The 20785-nt window shown below is 36.1% G+C and overlaps 1 pseudogene; it reads left to right on the top strand.

Annotated features, from left to right (window-relative positions):
* The first annotated feature begins 8998 nt into the window (after positions 1-8998).
* On the top strand, positions 8999-13102 carry LOC140144223 (uncharacterized; annotated as a pseudogene).
* Positions 13103-20785: the final 7683 nt, after the last annotated feature.

The raw sequence follows: 20785 nt of genomic DNA on the forward strand, positions 1-20785 counted from the left end.
AGCACTGTGTATTGTGTATAGGAAAACGGACAGTAACTGCAGTATGTGATCTCAGGATAATTGCAGATGTACGGTAATGTTTGATGGTGCATGATTTGTGCGGTAACTGTGCCTCTTTATAAACAGTAAGAGTTTCGGTACAAACACTATGTACACCGTACTCAAAACTCGGTATATTCACTATAAACACGCTGAAAGATGTGCTAACATAGCCTGTAAGCCCTTGAAGTTTCCGTGATAAAAAAAGATTGATTATGAGGAAAAGAACAGTGTCATGTTTTATTTTTCTACCCATGCAGTATTTTGTGTGCGCTGGGCCGTACAGATACTTCAGTGTGTATAAATTTTTGACTCCAACAAAACTGAATTAAAACTGAATTATGATTTCAAACTTCTTACTAGGTCAAACCACTTGCCAAAACCGTCTAGGTGTTGAGGACGGGCGAATTAGTGACAGCCAACTCACAGCTTCCAGCGAAACTCTTCATTTCCCTTCTTACCACGGGGCTAACAATGCTCGCCTGAACCGAGTTGAACAGCCAGGTACCTCTGGATCATGGAGCCCGGCTAAAAGTGACACTAAACAATGGATCCAGGCAGCTCTTGTCGGCCTAACATGGGTTGCTGGCGTGTTAATTCAAGGGCGTCATGATCGTCCACAATGGGTGACCCAATTCAAAGTTCAATACAGTAATGACGGTATCAATTGGAAGTTTGTGCAGCAAACGAACGCTCAGTGCGATATCGTGGATATGGTTAGTTTTATATTTATTTGTACTTGACACTGTAATTCTTATCTGCCAAAATAGGCATATTGATATTCATAGATATGAATGATTACAATGTTATAGGGTCACTCCATATGAAATCAAGGAGGCTCCCCACCTGACCCCCTCAGATTTGCTTTATATTTTAGTCATAGGTTGTACCTGTAAAAATATTAAAAACCTGCAAAATTGAGGTCTGTAGCTCTTACGGATTTTCTGTGGCAGTCATTTAAAGTTGGAGTAGGTGGGTCTAAATTTGGACCCAAAAATTTCATCTTTGGGAGTCTGTGCCTTCTTTATAAAAAGAGAGAGAGGTCTGAAACCTTGTATACACACTAACTGCATGCCCAATTTATAAAAAAAAAAAAAAAATAAAAATTTCTGTAATTGCGCGTTGTGTCACGGGGTCATTAAATATGCAAGAAAAAATGTAATATTTTGTAAACTGGCAAGTTTAGACCCCCTAAATTGACATTTTTTGTCAGATTAATTATTTTTTGTTATCACTGATGCTATAAATAGGTTAAATACAATGCATATCCAAAAAATTGACCTCACATTTCATTTACATTTCGAACAGCGCCCTCACGAAGATGAAATTTATTGCAAATTCAACATTTTCAGGGGCCCGAAGTCGATGTGGTCCACCTTCAAAATTTATAAAACATCAATTTTATATGACTACTAGTCTTAAATTACAACTTTGTTAAGTCCCAGTAATTGTCTAGGTTGACTTCATATAAAACGACAAGCCCAAAGTTGACCATTTTCTTATGATTGCATGTACTGCAAATGTGCCGAATTCGGAAGGCTTAAAAGTCAAATTGGCCCCAATATTGAAAATAAAATGGAAATAAAAGTAAAATAGGGCCAATAACTACGCATCTAGTCATTTATTTTCAATATTGTGGCCATTTTGACTCCTAAGCCTTCCGAATTCGGCACATTTGGAGTACATGCAATCATAAGAAAATGGTCAACTTTGGGCTTGTCGTTTTATATGAAGTCAACCTATAAAATTACTGAGATCAGCAAAGTTGTAATTGAAGACTAGTAGTCATATAAAAGTGATGTTTTATAAATTTTGAAGGTTGACCACATCGACTTTGGGTCCCCTGAAAAATGTTGAATTTGCAATAAATTTCATTTTCGCGAGGGCGCTGTTCGAAATGTAAATAAATCGTGACCTCAATTTTTTGGATATGCATTGTATTTGTCCTATATATAGCATTAGTGACAACAAAAAAACAATTAATCTGACAAAAAATGTGAATTTAGGGGGGCTAAACTTGCCAGTTTACAAAACATTACATTTTTGTTGCATATTTAATGACCCCGTGACACAACACGCAATTAAAGAAATTTTTTTTTTAAAACTTTTTGATCAATTGGGCATGCAATTAGTGTGTATACAAGGTTTCAGACCTCTCTCTTTATTAGGAAGGTACAGGCTCCCAAAGATGAAATTTATTCAAAGGGCAACTTTTGGGTCCAAATTTAGATCCCCCTACTCCAACTTTAAATGGCTGCCATAGAAAATCTGTATATTGAAAATAAAATGGAAATAAAAGTAAATAGGGCCAATAAATACTCATCTAATCATTTATTTTCAATATTGTGGCCAATTTGACTTTTAAACCTTCCAAATTCGGCACATTTGCAGTACATGCAATCATAAGAAAATGGTCAACTTTGGGCTTGTCGTTTTATATGAAGTCAACCTAGACAATTACTGGGACTTAGCAAAGTTGTAATTTAAGACTAGTAGTCATATAAAAGTGATGTTTTATAAATTTTGAAGGTTGACCACATCGACTTTGGGCCCCCCGAAAATGTTGAATTTGCAATAAATTTCATCTTCGTGAGGGCGCTGTTCGAAATGTAAATGAGTTGTGACCTCAATTTTTTGGATATGCATTGTATTTATCTTATATATAGCATCAGTGACAACAAAATAACTAATTTGACAAAAAATGTGAATTTAGGGGGGCTAAACTTGCCAGTTTACAAAACATTACATTTTTTCTTGCATATTTAATGACCCCGTGACACAACACGCAATTACAGAAATTTTGATTTCTTTTGACTTTTTGACAAATTGGGCATGCAGTTAGTGTGTATACAATGTTTCAGACCTCTCTCTCTTTTTATTAGTCCGACGAGTAGGACCTTTTATTTCTAAGTTACCAGACTATACACTTTTCACACTATGATCACTATCTCACATGGCGCAAGAAAGACGAATCGCGAAAGTCCAGTGACCGCGCCCCCAAAATAAAAATACAAACTAAATGTAGTCCTTCTTAATTCCTCCTTATCATAGATATTTAATGGAAACACTGACCAAAATACGGTTGTCACCAATCTTTTCCCTACACCAGTTACAGCGTCGTACATCAGAATAGTCCCTACAGCATGGTATGGTGTTATCGGCGTGCGTTTTGAACTCATTGGTTGTGAAGGTAAAATCTATAATAAATTACTGAGTTTGGCGAATTGGTAAGGCTAAAAACTTCTACGTTTTACATTATTTCGGAAAACGGATTTTTGCGTTGCGTAGAGTAAGGTTGTCCGCACCCCAATAAAACGTCAAATTTTGTTTATATTTACGTTATGGGTGTCAAATTATGTTAATTAGTTTAAAAAGCACTGGCAGCGCACTGCATGCTAAAAATGTTCACGCCAACACAATACACTAATGTTGACATAGCCTGAAATTGGCCTTCTGTTTTGGCATTGGTGTGAAGATACTATGCCTGTAGTCTGGATGGTCATTGAATTACCTATTATACAATCACACAGCATTATATAATACCAGGGACTGTGTATAAACACCTAATTAGTCACACATCAATAAAGTCAACATTTACTCAAAAAGATGAAATGTCCTTTTTGGAAGATTGTCAACATCTCATAATGTCCTTTTTGTAGGTCAAGATTGCCATCATGAACAACTCATACCTATAAGGGACGCACCATTAGGTGGAGAAAGTTTTTTTTTTTTATTGTTGGTGGGGAATTTTTTTTTTTGCTCATGTAGTGGGTGAAGTTTTTTTCCCCAAAACTTCCTACCCCCACCCTGAGAATCTAATGGTGCGTCCCTAAGGGCTGTTGGTGTAGCAAAGTGAGGAGGGTATTATAGTTTAATTGTGCTAATTATAATATGGTGCAATTGCCTATAACCACTGAATTTTATTTACCATGAATAGGCCTACTCTGCTCTTTGTGGTAATGCTATGTTATCAGCATTGTATGATCATAACTTAATAATATGAAACAGAGTGTAAGGAAATGTGAATAAAATTGTTTCATCTGCACAGTGGTGTAGCCAGGACTTTTTCAGAGAGAGAGAGAGGGGGGGGGGGGACAAGGCAAATTTCATGGGGGGGCAAATTGTCACAAATGGGCTAAAAAGTAAAAAGTACAACAAATTTATCCAAAATGGGCTAACAAATAAAAAGTACAACTAAAGTACAAATCTTAAATATCAGGTCAGCCAGCATACCACAGGGGGACAAGAGGGAATTGAATAAAATTGTGTTTTACATGTTCACAAAATATAAAAAAAATTACAAACCGCGAGAGACTCTGACCGCGCAAGACGGGTGATCGCTAGTATACTAAATTTAGTAGACTGTGTAGTCGCTCCAGACTGATTCTATATTGATAAAAAACATGATTGATATTTTGTGAAGAACTCGAACATGTTGAAGGAGTTCCCCATTTCGAAACTGGCGGCACAAACTCAAATTCGGGTGGGTAAAATAAAACAAGGCTGAGGGAGGGCAGTGGGCGGCAACACTCTTCTGAAAATGTCTCTAAAATTGCGTTCCATAAGTTTGATTTTATTATGATCTGAAATGGAGGGGGGTTTACCATTAACTGCGCTAAATATTTCTTTGTAGTAGGGATGACCATCAACATTTCATGTTGCCCTATTGCTACAAAATTGTGTTCCGGAAAGAACTCATCAGCAGAAGTATTTTGGTGGTTAAATGGCCAAAATCGGTCAAAAACTTATCGAGTTATAAATTTTCAAAGTTTCCCATTCTGACCGGTCATTGGAACGAAAAAAAAATGACAATGGGAGCAAAATTGGTATAAGCATATTATTTACCTTTTTATATTTCTTTATTTTAATATATATGCAAACATTAAACAAGCATATTGTGAAAGTATCAAAGGGTTTCTTATGAAATGGCACTTTACTAGTCAATAGCATAAATTATTTCTTCAAACCGAGGCACTGAAATCATGCTTTTAGAAAACATTTCCCAAAAATCATCCAAAATGGCCGAAATGGCACAAAATCAAAATATAGATGAGTTGACCTATGATGTCACATGTTTACATTCAGACCGCCCTCTGTTGTTTCCAGCCAGGCAAAATAACACAGGAGTGTCTAAGGCAGATCACATAAATCTTTTCATAACCAAACTTTTAAAAACCTTTTAAGTTTTGTGTGATATTATGTATATAGCTTAATGCATTTGTAAACAAGTTTATTAACATTTTTAGTATTATTTACTTTGAAACCAAAGTTAATGAACAAAAATCAACTTCTTCAATGTAAACTATGGTGTTTTTTGCCTGTCGCCTGTCAGTTTTTATCTCAGGCCAACAGAGGGCGTATCAAATGTAAACACATGTCAACTCATCTATACACTACACATAAAATAAAATACTACTACAAGGAATTTTCAACATAGGAATCCAAGCAATCAAGTACCAACATGCACAGCTTTGTCCTTATATCACTTATGGGTTTTTAACAAAATGTCAGCTGCATTGATAGCTGATAATGCCCAGCCATTCAGCAAGTGGCTAATAACTGACCATGCTGACCTTGATAGGCTTGAATGAACACTGGCATCTGCTACAAAACCATCACACTCTAGGACCTGGTCACTCCATAATGCTACAGGGAGCACAGTACTTTAACAATGGAGTGAAAGTCTCATTATTGATTAGGCGCGGATTTTAAAAGTACAGATCCTGTGCGTGTATAGCAGCAAGTCAGTGTAGATGGTATAAATATAAGAAAATGTTTAGGGTTGAGATCAAAAAAAAAACACATCAAATGAGCACGAAACTTCGCATTTATGTTCAGAAAGGTGTCTATATAACATGACTCGAAAGGTGTATGGAAATTCCAAAGGGAAGCTGGTGATTTAATTTGTAACTCGAGATCTACTTGTCCATTTTTTTAACCTTTTTACAGAGGGTATGATAGAGGTAATAATGGCAAATCTGCCAAATTACAGCTCAGTAGGTCAAGATCTTATTGATCTGAATATTTTGTGCCATTCTGAGCAGTGCTGTACTTGGCCACTGGCAATTAAGGGACGCACCATTAGATTTTCAGGGGGGCATGTGAGTTTGGGTCAGGCAGAATTTTGTTTTTACAAAGTTGGGTGTATTTTTTTACTCATCAGTGAGGCAAATTTGTTTTTTTCGTCTCACTAGTGGGGGAAGTTTTTTTTCGTCTCACTAGTGGGCGAAGTTTTTTTTTTTAAACTCCCATACCCCCCTGGAAATCTAATGTTGCGCCCCTGAGCGCACTGTGGCGATAGACCAATTTTGACTCACACTTACATGAAAACCAAATAAGTTATGTTGCTGTAACTTGCAGAAGAATGAGCTCAATTTAGAAATGTCTGTGCGAGCAGTGCACAGTTGAGCTCCCTGCATGTCTATGGGAGTGTTCTAATCAAGTTGATGGTTCATTGGTCATCCCTATTTGTAGCCCTGTGGAGGAAACCTTGAACAATATTTTCTTTAAGTGCTATATTGTTTTTAATAACCGATAAAATCCACAACAGATTAATATCCTATTGTGTCAAATCTCTTCACAACGTTGCATATACGCACTAAAGTGATTTAATTTCTTCAAATTTTACTTTCATTCTACACATTCCAAATGCATAAGGGCCAAGCTCAAAACAGTTTGGTTGTTCCAATATGAAAACATATTCTGGAAAGAACATTTTCCTTTATAGATCTTCAGTTGCTTGGAATAAGCTTCCTCCCAATCTTGGGTGAATTTAAAATGCAATTAGTCAGTAAGTTTTGTATAATAATTGAATAATTGTTGCATTTTGTTTTGTATCATGTCTATAATTCCTTCGTTTATTGCTGGGTTTCACACCCTCATCAGGTTATCTTTGTTATGTGTTTTTCCCTTGAACAGTGTTGTATTCTTTCTCATCATATAAACACCCCCCCACAAAATTCTTTGCCCCCCCCTTGGGCATGCCAAATTTTGGGATCCCAATTTACAAACCTTTAAATACATGTTGCGAGCGCAGCGAGAAGGAAAATGTGCATTTAAGCGTTTCCGTACTGTTTTCCTAAGCCTTTTTAGAGCGTTTTATTTAAAAGGCGCCCCATGAATGTCTGCCAAAAATCGCTTGCCCCCCATTTTCGGCTTGCCAAAATTTATTGCCCCCCTCAATTTTACCCTCCCCCAGGGCTCATAATTATTGCACAGGCATAATGTTATGATTGCCGGAGACTCCCTTTAAGATCATTTGTTAACTAACAATATATTGGTTGGGATACCAATTTGATTAACACTGGGAGAGAGTATACAGTACTATAGACACATGTGGACCTGGCAGCCTTGATACATTCCGATATACGTGTAATCGATCAGCAAGAGCATTCAATTTATTTAAACGAATCGCCTAAAGTCTGGTGGGTGACAACGAACTGTACTAAAGTGTGCCTCTTGTGCTTTCGGCTACTCAATCACACCCTTAGGTGGTATGGAAACAAAGGTACCTCTCGCTCGGGGAGGCGCGTTCACGTGACTTTCGTTTGATCACTTATTGACAGTAGCCTGCCTATTATAGCGTTGATACGCTGCCAGGTCAATTACCGATTTAATGGTGGAAGCCCTTTGTCCCGAACAAAAGGTACCTCTCGATGAATAGCGTGTCGGTAAATCAAATCGGCACAAAGGAACAATGCGTTACGTAATCTATTGCCACTCTATGTTTATAAAACTCTTTGGCTCACACATTGTCTTCGTCGTCCACTATTTTTCACGATGGCATGTACATTTTTCACAACTGTTTTTGTAATGAATAACGCTTATAAGATACCCAAGGTCGCATAATGATTATTTAATATCACACAATAAAATGTTCATGTCGGGCTTTCATTGACTGCGGCATGTAGTTAGTGTTGCCCCGCAAATACATCCAGTTTGCACCGTTTGCTGGTCGAATTTAATGTTTTAAATCTTGTCATCTTTTTTCATTAAGTTGTCAAGAACATTTCTGTACTCAAAATGAGTCCTCCAAAGCAAAGTCGATCTCTTGATTCAAGTCCAACAAAATCGTCACCGAAGACCAAGAAACAGAAACAACAGTCAACGTCGTCGGAGGTCAGAAGTCAATCCAATATGTCTGCGCCCATGTCAGCGAGACGTAGCTTGTTGTTGCCAGATGAGGGTTCCGTGTCATCGGAATCACCACCCCCGTGGTTTTCTTCTTTTTTCAAAGAGTTTGAAAAACGGCTAGACAACAGGATGGAAGTTCTTCTCGTCAGCCGTTTAGATGATTTGACTGAGAAACTTTGTGAATTGGATGAGAAGATGAAGTCAATGGACTTTACTGTTAACAGTTTTGAGGACGACATAAAGAACTTGAAGGACCAAAACCAGAAATTGGTAGACAAAGTCGATGACCTTGAAAATCGGGCTAGCCGAAATAACTTAGTCTCCTTCGGTCTGCCTGAGAAAGCTAATGGTGAAGACAATCTCTGATGTCTTAAAATTATTATGCAACTTAAATTAAGCACTTTTAATTGTAGGGGAATGCAAGACTATGTTAAACGAAGGAAAGTTTTTCATTATTTACGGTCTGTTAGTAGTGATATTATTTTTCTCCAAGAAACACATTCCTCTTCCGATGACCGATCGGTTAAAAAAGTACTTGAGCCAGCTTATTAATCCTGATCAATCTGGCTTTCTTAAAGGAAGAAATATTGGTAATAATATTCGCTTAATTATGGATATAATTGAATATACTGATATCAATGAAATTCCAGGGGCAATCCTTCTTTTAGACATTGAAAAGGCCTTTGACAGTGTCAGTCATGAGTTTTTGCTTCAAGTCTTAAAACATTTTAATTTTGGTGAAAATTTTATTCACTGGATAAAAACACTTTATTCTCAAAGGACAAGTTATGTGGTCAATAATGGGTTTTTTTCAAAACCCATCACAATGGATAAAGGAATTTTTCAGGGCTGTCCCATTTCTCCTTATTTATTCCTGATGGTTATTGAAACAATTGCTCTTGCCATTCGCCAGAATGTTAATATTAAAGGCATTCCTGTTAAGGAGAGAGAGTTGAAAATTTCTTTGTTAGCAGATGACTCAACCTGTTTTTTGGATGGCTCGTCTGGTTCCTTTAACACCCTTTTTGAAACTTTACAAAGATTCGCGACTTGTTCTGGCTGCAAGATCAATCTCACCAAATCTGAAGCTATTTCGTCGCCAGAGTGCTACACTATCGTAAGTGACATTTTTGGCCAAAATGAGATTTTGACGAATTATGGAAGGCCATATAACAGCGCACATTTTAAACTAGGTTTTAAGTTTTAAAATTGCTTAATTATTTTTTAATTAATAAAATAAAATATCGTAAGTGCAATGCAATTTTAATTAATGCATGCAAGACTATCGTATGTGCCACTTACGATAGTCTTGCACAGTAATTTTGTTTTTCATTTGCTGCAAGACCATCGTATGTGCCACATACGCTACTTTATTGGGCCTAAACAACAAAATCACGGAATGCTACACCATCGTAAGTGCAAAACAGTCTCTAACACATCACTGGCTGTGACGCTGACGGCTGTATGCGTTGTCATCATGCTGGCTAAGTTCATAGCTCCCGTGACTGGTAATAGATACGATAAATCCGGTGTTTTTAGTTTTAGATTCATTAATGAATCTTGAGAGATAACATTACGGCAAAAGGTGTCTTGCTATTGTAAATATTATGTGCCAAAATAAATTAACACTTGTTAAGAAACATAAAATGACAAAATATTGGATATTTGAGCCGATATTACGCATATCCTAATTTAGCAATGAATGCTACACTATCGTATGTGGCACATACGATAGTGTTGCACTCTACACTTCGTCGGCCGTATCACATACTGACGTATTCGACATTTTTAACCTTTATGAGAAAATTGGTATATTAGTTTGTTATGTTCTACTCTATATAATCACCAAAAACCATGCCTCAAAGTGGCTTAATTAGTAAGATATTAATTAATTTAATTTTGACGTATTTACAAAACCTTGAAATGTCTGTATCACATAACGACGTATTTGCCGATCACCTACACTGCGCAAGCCCAGTATGTCGTATCTGCAATTTGAAGAATTTGCCGTTTCACATACTGACGTATTTGCGCGACGTATTTGCGCGACTTTGTCATTACACGATAAAATCGCTGTTTTGTCCTTTTCACATACTGACGTATTTGCGCAACTGTTTCACATACTGACGTATTTGCGCGACGTATTTGTCATTTGAATAGCGAAATTGTCATTAGTCCTTTTCACATAGTGACGTATTTTATTTAATATTGTTTTTTTGCAGAATAAGTTATGCTCTGATAGTAATAAGTGAATTATATTGAAAATATAGTATATTCGCGTTACTGCTAACCTGGTTTTAATCGACAATAATGTTTTAATCAAGATTATGAAGCAAATGAAAATCTCTAAATTTTCAAGTTCGATTTTCTCGAAATGCGTATTTTGCAAATACGTCAGTATGTGATGCGGCCGACGACTTATTTATATTTGAGTGCAACACTATCGTATGTGGCACATACGATAGTGTTGCACTCTACACTCATTTCAATTTGAGTGTAACACTATCGTATGTGGCACTTACGACATCTATATCAGTAAATAATTCATCGATTTATTAACTTTAACACCATTTATATAGTTTATATTATTAAAATCAAATTGCTTTACATTCCCATGTCATTTTATGGCTACCTAGGAACAAACGGCTACGCTAAACACAAAAATGCTCCTCCTGTAAAACTGTCCAAACTGCACTTACGATAGTGTAGCACTCTGCCGACGATTTGGATTGGCTCAATGAAAGGCTCTTTAAATCGTCCCTTTTCTGGGCAAGGTCTTGTTTGAAAAATTAGAGATTTTAAAACTTTGGGTATTAATTTTTCCTTGAATTTTAAGGCAATGTTTGATCTCAACTATAAGGTTAAGCTTAAACAGATTGAGGGAACCTTAAATTGCTGGCGCGCTAGAAACCTTTCTTTGATAGGAAAAATGTGCGTTATTAAAACACTTCTTTTGCCTCAGCTGCTCTATCTTTTTTCAGTTTTGAGTATTAAAATTCCCAATTCTTTTTTTAAAGACCTTAAGGGATCTAAAATGAGCGTTTATTGCGTTTCGACAGTATTATTTGTGAGACATGAGAGGACCTCAGACCTATCGAATTGCATTCTGAATATGAAGCATGTCTTTCTGATATCAAATAATTTTCATTGTTTGAAAATCACAATATAATACAAATTTTATGACAAATTATAAAAATTTGATATTTTTCAAATTTTGGATATATAACAGTCCTCGAAGTAAATTATATAAATCTAATGACATATTCTTACAGTGTATGTAGCTGGGAGGAAAAGCCGACGGTCAATTGAAAATTTTGACCTTTCATATTGAAGATATGGATTTTTTTCCCAAAAAGACCTAATTTTTTTTGGTGTTTTGGGGAAAAATCCATATCTTCAATACGAAAGGTCAAAATTTTCAATTGATCGTCGGCTTTTCATCCCACCTACATACACTTTAAGTATAAATCATCAGATTTATAAAGTTTACTTCAAGTACTGTTAAATATCAAAAATATCAATTTTAATGATTTGCCATAAAATGTGTATTAAATTGCGAATTTCAAAAATCAAAATTATTTGATATCAGAATGACATACTTCGTATTCAGAATGCAATTCGATATGTCTAATGTGCTCTAATGTCCCACAATAAATACTGTCCAAGCGTTCATACCCCAGCCCTTAACAAATTGTTTTTTAAATTCATTTGGAATGGTGGTAATGCTAGAGTTAGAAGAAAATGTGTGTGCAATGATTTTTCTCTGTGTGGCCTTCGTATGATAGACCCTTACACTTTTGCCTTGGCTCAAAAAATGTATTGGGTTGAATTACTGCTTGATAATAATTTTAACAGTCTTTGGAAAACAATTGAGTTATCTGCATTAGATCGCATGTATGGTGATATTTTATGGAAATCATATGCTCCCTAAAGTGTTTTAAATAAGATTAATTGTACCCAATTAGCTGATTCCCTTAGAACTTGGTATATTTACCGTGAAAGTGCGGTTAATTTTAATTTTGGCACTCCCTTCTCTGAGCTTGGTGCTTGCCAATCTCTTTGGTTTAATAGAAATATTCGTTCAAAATCTAAACAGTACTTTTACTATGAAGACTGGTGTGATAAAGGTATTGTGTATGTTGATGATTTACTCAACCCTCCTCTCCCAGGTAGTAAATTATTTGAAGAATTAATTCTTGATTTTGATATTTCGAATCATGACAGGAAGAAATTTTATTTTTTAATGAAAAATGTTCCTGCTTCATGGATAGATAATCCAAACATTGAAATTTCTAGTATGGAGATTTTTGATAAGCTTGTTGATAACCTTATCCAAGCTCCAAAGATTCCTCGACATGCTTATTCTATTATGATTGAGAAATGTGTTCCTGAAAAACGTATTTGTTTTTAAAATGAGTTTGTTGATAACCCCGAGGACTTGGAATGGGATCAAATTCATCTTCGTAATTTTAAATGTTCAATTGATTCTCGATTTCGCTCATTTTATTTCAAAATCTTCCATAAAGCCATTGCATTTAATGATTTCTTGTTCAAAATTAAAAGGAGGGATTCTCGAGATTGTACATTTTGCAATAAAATGCCTGAAACAATTTCCCATGTTTTTTGTGAATGTGAGAAAATCAAACACCTTTGGGATGATATTGTTAAAACTATTAATTATAAATAAAGATGATATTGATTTTGACATTTCAACTTTTGATAAAATTTTTGGGTGCCCGATGATATGTTTTTGACATACTTGTTCTTGAGTGTCAAATACTATATTTATGTGTGTAAATTTCAAAACAAAACTCCCAATACAATTGGTATTAAAGCTTTTATTAAAATAAACAGAGATTCAGAGTACTTCATTGCTAAAAAGAAAAACAAACTCTCATGCCACTTTCGTAAATGGAGATTTGACATTTAGATTTCTGGTTTTTGTTTTATTTATAACATTTTGTTTCTGGATTATTTTGTGACCTTGTGCATATGCGCATGTTATAACTGTGTCTGGGTAGAAGTGACTGCATAATGTGTATAACTATTTTTTTGCTACATTTTTTGTTTTCTTTTGTTTTTGTGTGATTTGTGGTTAATTGTCTTAATTTCTGCTTGTTTCTGAATAAAAATCAATAAATATTGAAAGATAAAAAATCAAAAAAAAAAAAAAATCATGTCACTCAACATCCATGTTCTTTGTCCAGAATTAGTAACAACGGAACCCACCACACCTGCTGAGTCCCTTTCCAGTAGTGCTACCCCTACTACTAATGCATGCGATGGTCCAACCAGCACCAACGTGCATGACGGTAGTACGTCTGAGGGCAATGTCACACCTCATGAAGTCGTGAATATCACAGGTATGTAGGGGGTGGGGGGAAATTGTAATTAGAACAGTACAGCATATAATTAAGGGGACTGATCGCTATCCTTAAGGCTCGTTAGTCCGTAATACAAACGTATTCGTCGGTATGCAGAGTTGACAATTGCTTTTTATAGATCACGTGTTGAGCTAGACTGTCTTTTGTCTCCTTGGCAGTTTTGTTTTAAGAACCAATCTTCCTTATTATGTACCCAACTGTGATATAAAAAAATATATTTCCTCTAAAAAATTATATTGGTACATATTGACACCAAAAACTCACATGTACAATATGAGCGTGCACAGCGCCCTCGTTCAGCTGAAAACAATAATTGAAATTTCTGCCTCTCTAGTTTACAAATGACAAACTTGGAGGGGCATAACATCTTGCGCAATCATCATCCCATCCTATATTTTGCAATTTTTTGAAGCACCAAATGGTTACATCATAAAAACCAAGAAAAAAAGTTGGGATCTTCATGGTGCATATAAATAGCAAATCCAATGTTTTGATAAAAATCGCCCTCGTGCAAACTTCAAAGCATTATAACAGGCTGCGCCATCAGATCCTAAGTCCACGCAAGTTTGAAGATCTCCATGGTAAGTTTCATTTTCCAGCAAAAACATTTTTGGATTTTGATGGCGCACAGGGTTAATAGAGGTCAAAGGTCAAAATTCCCTATTTTCGGGCATTTTCATATGCCAGTATTTTTGCGCGCCAACGTCACCTGACTGACTCTCTGAATAGCATCGCATCAGAGGTGAGGTAATTCTCTGTCAACTAATAAAAATATTAGCTTGGGATCTCTTGATCTTGATCTTCATATTTTAATGATTGTTTAAAACAATTGACTTAGTCTTATATTGGAGGTCAAAAGCTTTCTCTCGATCCTCCTGCATGCGATATAAAGCACATAAGTAATTGAATAGATGTTGTTTATATCACTCGAGTCACCCCTTTTGTAATATCGAGAGCAAATATTTCAATGGTCTATATTTTTCACAGTCAAAATAGCCAAGGCTTATTGGATTTTCTAAACCACCATGTAGATGTAGATCTGCTCGTGAATATTGCAATGCGAAATTTAAATATTTCTTTTGTATACTTCAGGTAACTTCAAACCAAGCGATTAGCCTGTTTTTCACACGATAATGTAACAAACTGAAATGAAAACCCAAACTACTAAATTTAAAGTTTCTAACAAAGGGTACAAACAAAGACATAGATAATGACGTCATTCAAGAACTTAGGCAGGATAATAGGAAACCACGTGACCAAAATCAAACCCAATACCAAAACTCAATATTTGAAACGACCGCTTGTCATGGCTACATTGCGGGATAGAGATTTGTCCTGAAAACATAAGCTCTTCAGCAGCTAAAAATTGCTTACCCTTCCTCTCGGCCTGCTAAACAATCTTTGCTCCCAATTTTACCATGCTCATAATTATTGCACAGCCCCGCACTACAAACCTACAACAAATACGTTGAACTTGACCTTCAACAAATGCATCTATTTCATGTTCCGGGGGGGGCACTTCTATTTGAAATGGATATAGGTGTAGGGCTGTACTTTCGCACTAAGGGGCATTCGGTGAGAGCAAAATTGAAAAAATTATGGGGTCATTGGGTGAGAGCGTGATTTTTGGCATTCGGTGAGAGCAAAATGTACAAAATATGGGGTCATTGGGTGAGAAAATGACCTTTTTTTAAATGGAATCTTTGGGTGAGAGCCGAAACAGCGCAACAGAAACCTCGAAAATTAAATTTCTAGCTCTAAATGGCTTCAAATTTCTTCTTTTTTTTTTCAAAATAAGCGACAAAATCAGTGATAAATGAAATTTGCTGTTAAAATTGAACAAGTTAGGGTTTTTGGGTGACAGATCCAAAAAAAATAGGGGGTCTTCGGGTGACAGCGACGCTGAAAATGGGGGTCTTAACCATAGGCGTAATAGTAAAGAAATTTACCATAAATGTACCATAAATTTATTCTGTCACCAAAAGGTACTGGATTGACCATACTTGAAGAATTGTTTTCCAACTCCACCCCCCCATGTCAAAAAGAAATCTACGCCACTGGTCTTAACAGCCCTACATACGCGTCACCTCCAAAGTTGGAGTGCCCCCCCCCCCGGATGTTCCTCTAGCTTCAAGTTGCACCAGACTGATCAAGATTAACAACCATGGTTGATGCTATAGTTATGAATTAGGCTAAATGCATGACTCATACAAAACTTATCAATTAAAAACCATTTGACAAATAATGCTACTCTTGTATTTTGATTTAAAACTATTTATTACTAGGTCAAACCACTTGCCAAAACCATCTAGGTGTAGTAGAGGACGGGCGAATAAGTGACAGCCAACTCACAGCTTCCACCGAAAGTAATGCTAGAGGTTTTTATCACGGGGCTAACAATGCTCGTCTGAACCGTGTTGAACAGACAGGTACCTCTGGATCGTGGAGCGCGGCTTTCGACGACAACAATCCATGGATCCAGGCAGCTCTAGGCGACCTAACGTGCGTTACCGGCGTGTTAATTCAAGGGCGGAATGATGATTGTTGTTCGCAATGGGTGACCCAATTCAAAGTTCAATACAGTGACGGTAACTGTTGGAAATTTGTGCAGGATATGAACACTCAGTCCGATATGGTTAGTTTTTATATTCATTAAATACTTGAAAACTGTGTTTCTTATCTCCTTTGTAACGTTATTAATATTCGTAAATATCATTGAATAATAAGGTGGTGATCAAATCTGAATCTGATAGCACAACAACCGGATTACTGTTATTAGGTTATTAGGATGAGATAGATCTATACAATAGGTACTCCAGACAAAGTGTATAATTATTTAATCTATCATAAATAAATGTATCAGATTTATTTCATATTGTTTTTCTATCTCGATTCCAATTCCAATAGAAATAATTCGAGTATAAAAATATATTATAATTCGTTATGAATTCATGACGAATCGAAAATTTTGAGCAAATTGAGTTTTTGTATGCTTATGATTATGTTTCATGCTATCTTTTATTTCCACGTAGTTATTGAAATTTTGATTTGGACGAATCGCACCTAAGTGCGATAAATGAATTCGGCAGAGAGACGAATCGTATACTTAGCTGTACAAATCATGTTGATCTATAGTATCGTATAGCGGGAAACCCCGAATTTTCTATATTACATGTCCTATACTAATATATTTGATACCAACGTATAGCTGTATCAGACCTCTCTCTGCGCAGTGGTAGAGGCATTTTGGATACAGCTTAAAGCCGAATAGCTGTTAAAACGCTTTTTGAGGGATATACCGATTATTTCAGAACATGCAAGTATTGCCACTAATTCGTGTACATTCACTTCTATAATATTCATTTCAAATGAGTGCTCACGAATGGAATGGTACCAAGATTTTCAAATGCCGTTTTATACTCAGAACAGCAATTTTGCGTATTCGGCACTCTGCCGTGTTCATAACGATTATAATAATAACTTTCAATATATCCCAGTTATATTTGTTTGACGATATTTTGATATCTGCAACAATAATATCATATTTGAATTTGAATCCCAGATTTGAATTAGAAATTTCAATAAAGTGTATGATCAAAAAAGCTTCCAAAGTTATTATACATTATGATATTTAATTGATATCTGGAGGCACAGATGGCCAGAAAGATGTCAATTCACATGGAGAAAAGTATCTCTTGGTTTATTTTTAAGGGATCTCGAATGAGCGTTTATAGCGTTTCGACAGTATTTTTGTGGGACATGAGAGCACCTCAGACGTATCGAATTGCATTCTGAATACGAAGCATGTCTTTCTGATATCAAATAATTTTCATTTTTGAAAATCACGATATAATACAAATTTTATGACAAATTATTAAAATTTGATATTTTTCAAATTTTGATATAACAGTCCTCGAAATAAATTTTATAAATCTAATGATATATTCTTAAAGTGTATGTAGCTGGGAGGAAAAGCCGACGATCAATTGAAAATTTTGACCTTTTATATTGAAGATATGGATTTTTTCACAAAAGACCTATTTTTTGGTGTTTTGGGAAAAAATCCATATCTTCAATACGAAAGGTCAAAATTTTCAATTGATCATCGGCTTTTCATCCCACCTACATACACTTTAAAATATAAATCATCAGATTTATAAAGTTAACTTTAATAAACCGACACAATTATATCAATCGGCTCACAACTTTTGAAGATATGCTCTTTTAAAGAAATGTACCCGTTTTCACTCTGTCCACGGAGAAGGTTTGGCTACTTCAAAGATTGAAAAGGAGTACACATACCATGCATGAATATCAAACATTCCTCAATGATAACTTTATAAAATAACTTTATTTATGGAATGGGCTTTACCGGTGGGTTTGTGGGCAATGGAGTTTGTTTGTAGTGTCATTAATTGGTGGGTAAAATGGATGCCGAATGGGACTTCTTTTGCTTTACTTACAATTACTTATTTTTCTTGGTTATTTATGCCTTTTGTTTTATTTAATATGTTTCTTACTTTCTTACTTTGTTGTTTCTTGCTTTCTTTTTTATTTACAACATAAGTCATTTCTCTTTTAGGATAAAAGGTAGCCTTAAAAAGGCTGTTTGGTTTGTCTTTGGTTCTTCTGAAGTGAGTTTACTGTGCTGCTCTGTCCTCTACCTGGTTGCCTCCTTGGCGAATACATGTTTCAGCCCTGGTCCTCATTGCATCAATTGCGTTGAGTACCATCCTTGTGCGCCGGATACTTGCGAATGCATTCAGTAATGCGTTTGCGAAGATCTTGGATTTTGCCACAAAGGAAAAACTCAAGTGGTGTGAGGTCTGGTGATCGTGCAGGTCACTCCACAGCATGAGCCATACCAACCACTCTGTTTGCTATCCGTGGACAGAGTAAAAAACGGGTACTTTTATTCGAAAGGGCATATCTTCAAAAGTTGTGATCCGATTGAAATAATTGTTTTGGTTTATTAAAGCTAACGATTAAAGGTTACTTTACATACCAAAATATATTTAATCAACTTTTCAGAAATAGGAGAAAAAGAGGGCGCAATGAGGGGCCTCTTTTTGGGGACACTCTGTATTAGACCCTCTCTAAAATCAGACCACAATGCCATTTCATTAAAATTACAAATGGGAAAAACAAATACTGGGCCAGGTTTTCGGAAATTTAATTCTTCACTCTTAAAAGATAATAATTACTAAAAAGGAGATTCATAAAGTTATTTGTTCTTGCCAAAATATCAAATCAATTTACTTGGGAAATATGTAAAAGAAATATAAAAGAACTTACTGTAAAATATTGTAAAAAAGTCTTTTGGAATTGAAAAAAATGATGTTAAAGAATTAGAAGAGAAACTGGATAATGATGGACATGTATATTTAAAAACAGGTATATTGAAACAAAGTCAAACCTAGATTGTTATAATAAGGGCATGAGTCAACTGATTTGAGGAGGGAGAAACTTATTCTAAATATTTCATGGGGCTTGAAAAACACAAAGCAACAAAGAATGCAATTACAGAACTTAGGTAAAAAAACAACAACAAATGTATCACAGACACAGATCACATACTTAATGAAACTGTAGACTATTATATCAATCTGTGATGATGTGTGATGATGAAATTGATGCTTACATTACCAAAACACGTGTAGAAACAGTCGAATGTGACGGTTTATTAACCATAGAACAATGTACGAGAGCAGTACAAGAATTAAAACGGAATCGTTCAACCGAAATTCATGGATTAACTCCCGAATTTTATAAATGTTTTTGGCCTGACATAAAGGAAATGGTGACGAATTCGCTGAATGAAGGCTTTGAAAAAAGTACCTTAATCTCTCAAAGACGTGGGATTATCAACCTACTTTACAAAAAAGGTGATAAAAAACAATTAAGACAATTTTCGACCAATAACTTTCAAAATATTCTTAAAAAGATTATTAGTTAAGAACAATGTGTATAATTATGTTAAAGGGCGTTTCATTGGACAAAGCATTCGAATAATTGGAGATGTCATTCAATATTGTAATGGTACGAGTAATGAATATAAAGTTATATTTATACCCGCAAGCAGAGCATGCAGGGTATATTGCCATCCTGTGGTTTCTTCTCCATCTTCTTCTCCTCCTTATACCCGCATGCAGAGCATGCAGGGTATCTTCCCATCCTGTGGTTTCTTCTCCATCTCCTCCTTATACCCGCATGCAGAGCATGCAGGGTATCTTCCCATCCTGTGGTTTCTTCTCCTCCTCCTTTTCCTCCTTCTCCATCAAACACATCATTCTGTCAAGGCCCTGTCTGCCCTGGGGCCCATATGTTGTACACTTATGGGCCTTACCCCGTAGAAGTGCCTTTTGCCCATCTTGGCCCCAGAGGTCAAAGGTCACGGGCCCCAGGGGCCCAAATGTGAAAATACAAAGCACGTCATTTCTCATCAAATGAAGCAGCCTCAGGGCCCTGAGTTGGTACACTGATAGCCCTAGGGGTACTCTATATTTACAAATATACAAGAGCCCCATATATTATATATTATGGGCCCCAGGGGCCCAAATGTTAAAATATGGTGCAACAGATTGACAAGGTTAGCTCTAAAAGTACAAGATCACTAGGGCTCATATGTGGCATATGTATGGGCCCTAAGTTGTAGATGTGCCTTTTGCCCATTTTGGCCCCAGATGTACAAGGCTGGGGGCCCCAGGGGCCCAAATTTTAAAACAAAGGGCCGGCCGTTTCTCAACAAATAAAATAGCTACAGGGTTCAGATTTGGTACACAGATAGGTCTTTAGTATCATATTGTCATATGTATATATAATCCCCATATGTCATATAATATGGGCCCCAGGGCCCCGAACGCTAAAACATAGGGTCGGTCGTTACTCAGTAAATAAAGCAGCTACAATGCCCAGCTTGAGTCTACTGATAGCACTTGAGAACCATACTTCAACATATGTACATGAGCCCCATAAGTCATATATATTGGGCCCCAGGGCGGGGCCCCAAATGTTAAAAGAAAGGGCCGGCCGTTTCTCATCATATAAAGCAGCTTTATGGCTCAGAGTTGGTACACAGTTTGCACCTGAGAACTACATTGTTATATATACATATGAGCCCCATATATCACATAATATTGGCCCCAGGGCCCCAAACGCTAAAACATAGGGCCGGCCGTTACTCAGTAAATAAAGTAGCTACAGTGGCCAGCTTGAGTCTACTGATAGCA

This window comes from Amphiura filiformis, unplaced genomic scaffold, assembly GCF_039555335.1.
Source record: "Amphiura filiformis unplaced genomic scaffold, Afil_fr2py scaffold_45, whole genome shotgun sequence".
NCBI classification, from domain to species: domain Eukaryota; kingdom Metazoa; phylum Echinodermata; class Ophiuroidea; order Amphilepidida; family Amphiuridae; genus Amphiura; species Amphiura filiformis.